Genomic DNA, 8,212 nt, shown 5'->3' on the forward strand with positions numbered 1-8,212 from the left:
CTATCAACATTTATGAAAATCTTTAAAATGTTTAAAAAGTTTTGACAAAAATTATGGAGCGATCCTTTACGAATTTTTCCACAATTATCTAATATCTTAGATTTGTGCTTAATGGCCGATATTAACATGAGCTTACTGTAGTTTTAAGAATATGGACTTTTATTTACTACAACATAAATTTTTTGTCGAATTTTATATCAAGGCAATAACTTTTTAACGATTTATTGATCATGAACCGATTTTATGTTATGTTTATGTTATGTTTATGGACAGAACCTCATGAAATTTCGTAAAGCGATTTGGGGACATAAAACATATATATCTATTTTCAAGTTCATCCATATATTGTTATTTTGAAGATGGTTGTGAACTTTGAAATCATTTTTCGAAGGCGATCTTATATAGGGTCAGATGTGACTTAATTTTCAATTTTCGGTTGAACCGATTTACTTGAAATATTCATAGTGTCTCCCGTATGTCTGGAGTGAACTATAAACTACCTTTTGTTTTGGAATTTTAAGTAGTATGAACACATGATGACAGAATGGGCAGCCTAGCTACAGTGGACTTGGCACCACCTATATAATATTTGTTCCCATGAAATTTTCATTCCCCTCGTAGGGAAAATTGCTATCGTGAACTTGTTGTCAACAATTCAATCACAATAGTTGATTTTGTATGCAACAGCTGTTTACAAAATTCCATCAACAAATTTCGCAACAGGGGAATTTTTTTCACGACAAAAAAGTTAGTGAACGGAAAAATTTAAAAGGTAACCTTTTTTTACGTAAAATGTTGATTGGCGATAGGTGTGATAGAGTCCTAAAATTTTTCCGGAGCCACTTTAATGTCGATATGAATATTGTGGACAAGAAATGGGCAGACTATCAATAGGAGGCGTGGCACCTCCCATAGGAATTAAATACTAAAATTCATTAATCTGGAAAAGTTTTGGAGCTATAATCTTAAAATTTTGCACGAAGACCTTTAACATCCATGTGAATATTTGGGAGAAAAATGGGAAAAATGAATTAAATACAAAAATTAGTTTGTCTGTAAAACTATTAGAGCTGGAATCTTCAGAAATCGAAAAGTGGGCATAACTTTTATGCTATTACGTCTTGAACATCTTGCTTTAGTGAATACTTATTAAATAAGTAAGCAAGATATATAGTATTTAATAGAAGATTTTTCGACTATACAATATTTTAAGGAATTACAGTAATTTTTTTATAATAATCCGATTTTTATGGAAAATTAAAGTGTTCCTATTTGAGGTACTAATGAGCGAGAAGTTAAAGGACTACTAAAACGTTGCTTTTTATCGCTCGATGATTTCACCTAAACTCCATACAAATGTATCAAGGGAATATACTTTTAACAGTTAAAATTATGCTATTATGCATCATGATAATATCATAAGGCACAAACATTTGTAAAAAGTCGAAACCCAGAGACCAAACTATACTCAAAGATATCTTCAAGAAATAAAAAAATATAACAGAGCTTAATTCTTTATTTTAAAGTCGAGAAAATGGACTTTCAGACGATATAACACTATTAAGAAATAAAGGAGTTTTCAGCTGTTATAGCGTCTCAAATATGGGTTAAAAATTATGTTTTTCGTGAAAATCATTTAAATCGCTAGCAAATTTTTTGAGTCATTAATGGTGATTTAATTCGATATTATGCAGAAAGTTTATAGTTACTAAAGTTTCATATAAATTATATAATTATTCAGAGATAAATGATATGATTTTAAAGTTTTTCTGAATTATATTTTGCGTTTTTATTTTCGGCCTCTTTTGAAAAAATATTCTAAAAATGTTTATTTATTCGTGTAATTTGTTTTTAAAAATACGTACATTTTATTTATTAGGTTCATTCATTGACCAAACAAGTAGAAACATTCGCATGTTTCATATCATTAGCTTTTAAATCTTAACACTGACTACATATTACAAAAATGAGCTGTAAAAAATACACTGTTCAAAAATTAATTCGCTTTTAATTTGATTGTTATTTTAAAACTTTTTCTTTTACTTTCAGGTAAGAAAACTGCAATCTTGGTTTTTATAGGGTAAGCTAAACAAATATTACATAGTCCTGTTCATAAAAATCTTAAAATACTTTCCTGATCCTTTAGAAAATTTAAAGCAAATAAGTTCATGATTTTACAACCGTTAATATGTATCCATTCAGAGTACGAAAATTATTTCATGCCTTACCAGCACTTTCACGTATAAGAACTTTATAACTGAAACGTATTTTAAACTACAATATTTGTTCAGTGCATTCACCTTCATATAATTGCATCTATGTGTCGGTGGGTAATAAAACTAAATGTTCAGTTACTTTGTTTTTGTATTTGTTATAAATTTAGTTGGTTTTTTTATATAATTTTGATTGATAACATTATAACATGCCACAAGTAGTAATTCAGTGTGTTGCCTGGTAATGTCTTAATTTTTGCTCGTAACCAACACATACATACATATAAACATTACCCAAAAGAAAGGAATTGCTCCATTAAAATGTTCATGTGTAATGCGAATATAATGAACTTAAAAATTATATTTAAACTAAACAAAAAAAAAAAAAAAAAAAAAAAAAAAAAATAGGAAACAAACAACAAATCTAACAAAATTGCAAAATAATTTATGTATCAGCGTGATTTCATGAGTTGGCAACAAAACTCCTAAAGAGAAAAAATTAAAAAAAACATACATATTTAGTGTTTTCTCTGTAAGATTTGAAATCTTAAAAGGAATTTCCTGTTCCACGAATTCAATTATAATTACAATTCAATTGTTCTCGTAATTTAATTGAAGTTTTATTAGGGATTTGCCTTTTATTATTTTATTTCTATGGTATGTAGGTACGTATTTTTATATAAATGTATAATTTTTTGCTTTTTTGCATATTTGTTAACGGTCATGAATTTTAAATTAATTCAATAAACTCACAAAATAATGTGTTTCGATATTTTTGAAGTAAAAGTAAATATTGCCACCAGTAATAATTTTAATGGTGTGCTTTTAATGGTGATGGTAGGAATATTATTTGATAATGTGTTTGCCAGTGATGGTTACAGTGGAATAGAAAATTTATAAATTTGTACTAAATTAAACAACATAACAATTGCTAAAACGATAGTAAAAAAATATTATTTATTACAAAAAAGTTTTTTCGTGTATGAAGAAAAAATTGTCAAATTCAGTCTTTGTCAAAACAAAAAAAAAAAAAAAAAACAAGTAAGAGTGTTATATTCGGCCATGCCGAATCTTATATACCCACCATCAAATCATCCTTATAAATAAACTTTGATATTATCGATCTATGTTGAATCATATGTCGATATTATTATGAACATCAGGGAAATATTTGGAAGAGGGAATTTAATAAAGGCTTAAGCATGGACCGTGCTCTTCCGAATTAAAAATATTAATTTTGTTTGATCCAATATTTATAACCATAAACTCATACAAAACTTGTTTATGTGAAATTTCATCGCTGTAGTCGCATTTGAGCGTTACAGCCAGTAACGAGCGTTACAGTCACTATCTGAGGGGGACCTTATATGGAGGGTGGGGTCAGTTATAGACCGATCCCCATAAAATGTGATAAATAGTTTTTGGCTAGTACAAAACTTGTTTACGTAGAATTTCACTGCTGTAATAGCATTTTTGAGTCAGTAGTGAGCGTTAAAGTAATTTTCCGAAGGGGACCTTATAGGGGGGTATGGTCAATTACAGACTGGTCCTCATAAAATTTAGTGAGAGATTGTAGCTAATACGAAAATTGTTCATGTCGTACTCAGTACTCGCAGTTTTAAGCTAGTAATGAGCTTTAAAGTCATTTTCTGAAGGGGACCTTACAAGGGGGATAGGGCTAATTAAGGACCGATCCCTATAAAATTTGATAAAGAACTTTTGGCTCACACAAAACTAGTTTGTACCTTAAAGTTATTTTCTGAAGGAGACCTTAATACGAAAATTGTTCATGTCGTACTCAATACTCGCAGTTTTAAGCTAGTAATGAGCTTTAAAGTCATTTTCTCATATAATTTAAGAAAATGATTTTAGTTCCTATAAAAATTTTTTATGTCGAATTTTATTGCTATATATGTATATGCACATATGTTTCTTAAAGTCAGATATGAGCATTAAAGTCATTTTCTGAAGGGGCCCTTGTATTGGGGGTAGGGTCAATTATGAACCGATCCTTATAAAATTTTACGAAGAGATTTAAATTCTTATAAAACATGTTTGTGCCGAATTTCATCGCTATTGATGCTTTTCTTAGCCAGTCATGGGCGATAAAGTAATTTTCTGAAGGGGACTTTATATGGGGGGTAGGGTCAATTATGGACCGATCCTTATAAAATTCTACGAAGAGATTTATGTTCCCATAAAACATGTTTGTGCCGAATTTCACCGCTATTGATGCTTCTCTTAGCCAGTTATGGGCGATAAAGTCATTTCTGAAGGGGACTTTATATGGGGGGTAGGGTCAATTATGAGCCTATCCTTATAAAATTTTAAAAAAAGATTTAGGTTCCCATAAAACATGTTTGTGCCGAATTTCACCGCTATTGGTTCTTCCCTTAGCAAGTTATGAGCGATAAAGTCATTTTCTGAAGGGGACTTTGTATGGGGGGTAGGGTCAATTATAGACCGATCCTTATAAAATTTTACAGAGAGATTTAGGTTCCCATAAAACATGTTTGTGCCGAATTTCACCGCTATTGATGCTTTTCTTAGGCAGTTATGGGCGATAAAGTCATTTTCTGAAGGGGACTTTACATGGGGGGTAGGGTCAATTATGGACCGATCCTTATAAAATTCTACGAAGAGATTTAGGTTCCCATAAAACATATTTGTGCCAAATTTCACCGCTATTGGTTCTTCCCTTAGCAAGTTATGAGCGATAAAGTCATTTTCTGAAGGGGGCCTTATATGGGGGCTAGGCGAAATTGTGGACCGATATTGCCCATTTTCAATACCAAACAAACTGCATCAACTAGAAGTATCTGTGCAAAATTTCAGCTCGCTAGCTGCTTTCATTTGGACTCTATCGTGTTTTCAACAGACAGACAGACAGACAGACGGACAGACGGACAGACGGACGGACATGGCTAGATCGTCTTAGAATCTTATAAGGACTCAGAATATATATACTTTTATGGGTCTTAGATGAATATTTCAATGTGTTACAAACGGAATGACAAAAACAATATACCCCCCATCTTTTTTGATGGTGGGTATAACAAGTGGGAAAGTATACTCGGAAATGACCGACTATATGATGGGTATATTTTAAAAATTATTTATATTTCATAAATTTTTTTGGAATTTTACCTTAATTGCGATGAATTTAAGCAATTTATTGATGAAAAACTAAATTTCTGAAAAAGGCCTTATATGGGAGCTGGGGTCAAATATAGGTCGATCCTCGAAATATTGGGAAGAGGGATGTAATTTTATATAAAGGTTAGTTATGCTGAATTTCATCGCAATACTAATGGTTATAAGTCAATTTTTGGACGTTTAAGATATTTTTTAAAGGGGGTTTCTATGGGGCGACGGCCGATCATTATAAAAATTGGCATGGGCATTTATGCTTATATTAAAACTTAGTTGTTCCAACTTTTGGTGAGATAGTAGTATATTTGACATAGTTATGTGTTAAAAACCCAAAATCGGAATGTCAGGTTGTATGGGGGCTAGTTGAAATAATGGATCGATTTCAACCATTTTCAATAGACATCGTCCCTGTATCGAAAAAATCATATGGTCCAAATTTTATTCAAATATCTTGAAAATTGTCACCTGTAGCTTGCGCACAAGGTTTACATGGAAAGCCAGCCGGACGGACATTCGACTTAGAAAGTGATTCTGAGTCGATCCGTATACTTTGAATAAAATTGTGTACATTTAAGTCATATTTCGAAGGGGGCTTTGTATAGGGGCTAGGGTCAAATGAGGCCCTATCATCAAAAACTTCATCAGGGTCATGAAGGCTAGTATAGAGCTTGGTTTTGCAGCTTTTTGTCGAGATACGAGTATATTGAACATAATTATGAACCTAAAAGCCCAACTCGGGGGGTTCAGTTGTATGGGATCTAGGTCAAATATTGGACTGATGTTACCCATTTTCAATAGGATTCGTCCTTAGAACCAAAGAAGATTATGTGCAAAATTTCTTTGAATTATCTTAAAAATTGCGACCTATACTTTGATTACAAGATTTACAAGCCCTTTTCGAGGGTTCAGTTGTATGGGGGCTAGGTGATATAATGGACCGATCATAATCATTTTCAATATGGTTATAAAGATCATGTACCAAAGTTCTTTGAATTGTCATCAAAAATGCGACCTGTAGTTTGATTACAAGACAGACTGACAAACAAACAGACAGACGGACATAGCTAAATCGACTCAGAAAATGATTCTAAGCCGATTGGTATACTTTTAGATATAGGAACAATATTATTGTGCGTTACAAACATCAGCACAAACCCAAAATACGCTCCCCACTAAAGTGGTGTAGGGTACAAAAACTCTTATACTCCTTTCTCGTTGCACTGTGCTTCCAGCACTAACTGTCTGCAATTCGCTGTAATTTTATTATAATTTTTTTATTTCAATTTTTTTTTGTCTCCTATTTATTTTGTACAATTTTTATAGCCTCTAGAAATTTTGGGATTTTTTCCTGTTGCTATTGCTACCGCGGCTGTTCAGGAAAAATAAATTCTATTATATTGTTTTGTATTGTACTTTGTATTTGCAATATGAATACTTATTTTCGTTGGCATTTGTTATTACTTTATTTTTATTAATTTAATGGCATTTTCTTTGTTTATGGAAGTTTTTGTTTTTCGCCTTTATTGTCTCAGGTCATAAAAAAGCAAGCACGTACATACGTTAGCACCAGCTTAACAGATTTCTTCATCTTTATACTCCCAATATTAGCTGTTAGGTTTTTTAGGTTTTCTAAAAATTGTTTTTAATTTTTATACTTACTCAACAACACTATGCTGGGGAGGATATTATGCATTTGTGATAATGTTTGTAACTTCCAAAAGTAAGGATTTCTCTAAATGTAGATACATACTTAATAAAATTTGTTAACGTATCATGGACTTTATTAATATTATTTGAAATCGTTTAAATATTTTGTTTTAGGGTCCACAGATGTCAAAATATATGTTGAAAATATTGTTGTTTCCGATAAACCATCCACATTTTGACAATAACTTCGTTATAAGGTAGATATCACAAAACCAATTTATGTCGACATACGGTATCATACAGTCGGTATAGACTGAATTTACATTCTTACTTATTTTGTTAGTGTCCTTTTTAATATTGTTTTGCATATTGTTTTAATACTTAATAATTTTATTGTTGTGAATTAAAAACAAATGGTGCAAAAGAAATGAATAAACTTTTCAGTCACATTTAACGTGCAGACAATTTTGTTTTTATGTTTGTTTCTAATAATTGATTTACGTTTTCATAACAATTTGCCAAAGTTTTTTGTTGTGAAAAAACAATAATTGAATTAATGAAACCTGTGGTAAAAAGGCAAAAGTATATAAGTTGTTTTTATATACTTTACAAAACTATAGTATAATACATTTAAACATTTCAATATTTTCAAAAGTTCTGATCCGATCTTTATGAAAAATGTCACACAAATATTGTATGTATGTATGTAAGTAACCCAGCAAAAAATCGGTAATGAACTCCATATCTGCAAGTACCTATGATGATTACTTATCAAATATAAGCAAAAACTTGCGGTTTAGTTCTGAATTACAATAATACTCGCTTAACGAAAATAATACACATTTTTAAAACCAGGATTAAATATGGACCGATTCTCATATAATTTTGTCGTGGTATTAACGTTTACATAAAACTTACTTATGCCTAATTTTAACACAATACTAATGTTTGTAGTGACCTTCTTATGAAAATGTCCATGTCTGAGTTTTAAGAAAATATTTTTATCTACATTTGTCATTTACTTCATACAACTGCATGAAATATTTGCAGCTTAAATAAGGTCAAAAGAAAAAAACTTATTTCTTTTTCTTGTTTGCAGAGAAAATACTTAACTCATTAATTCAAGCATCTACATATGCAATGGTCTTAATAAACTACAACTTTCTACAACTTGCTTTTTAAAATTAAGGATTAAGGAC

Source organism: Lucilia sericata, unplaced genomic scaffold (genome assembly GCF_015586225.1).
Source record: "Lucilia sericata isolate MDLA Ls3-8-SP2 unplaced genomic scaffold, ASM1558622v1 Contig000129F_arrow, whole genome shotgun sequence".
Lineage (NCBI taxonomy): Eukaryota > Metazoa > Arthropoda > Insecta > Diptera > Calliphoridae > Lucilia > Lucilia sericata.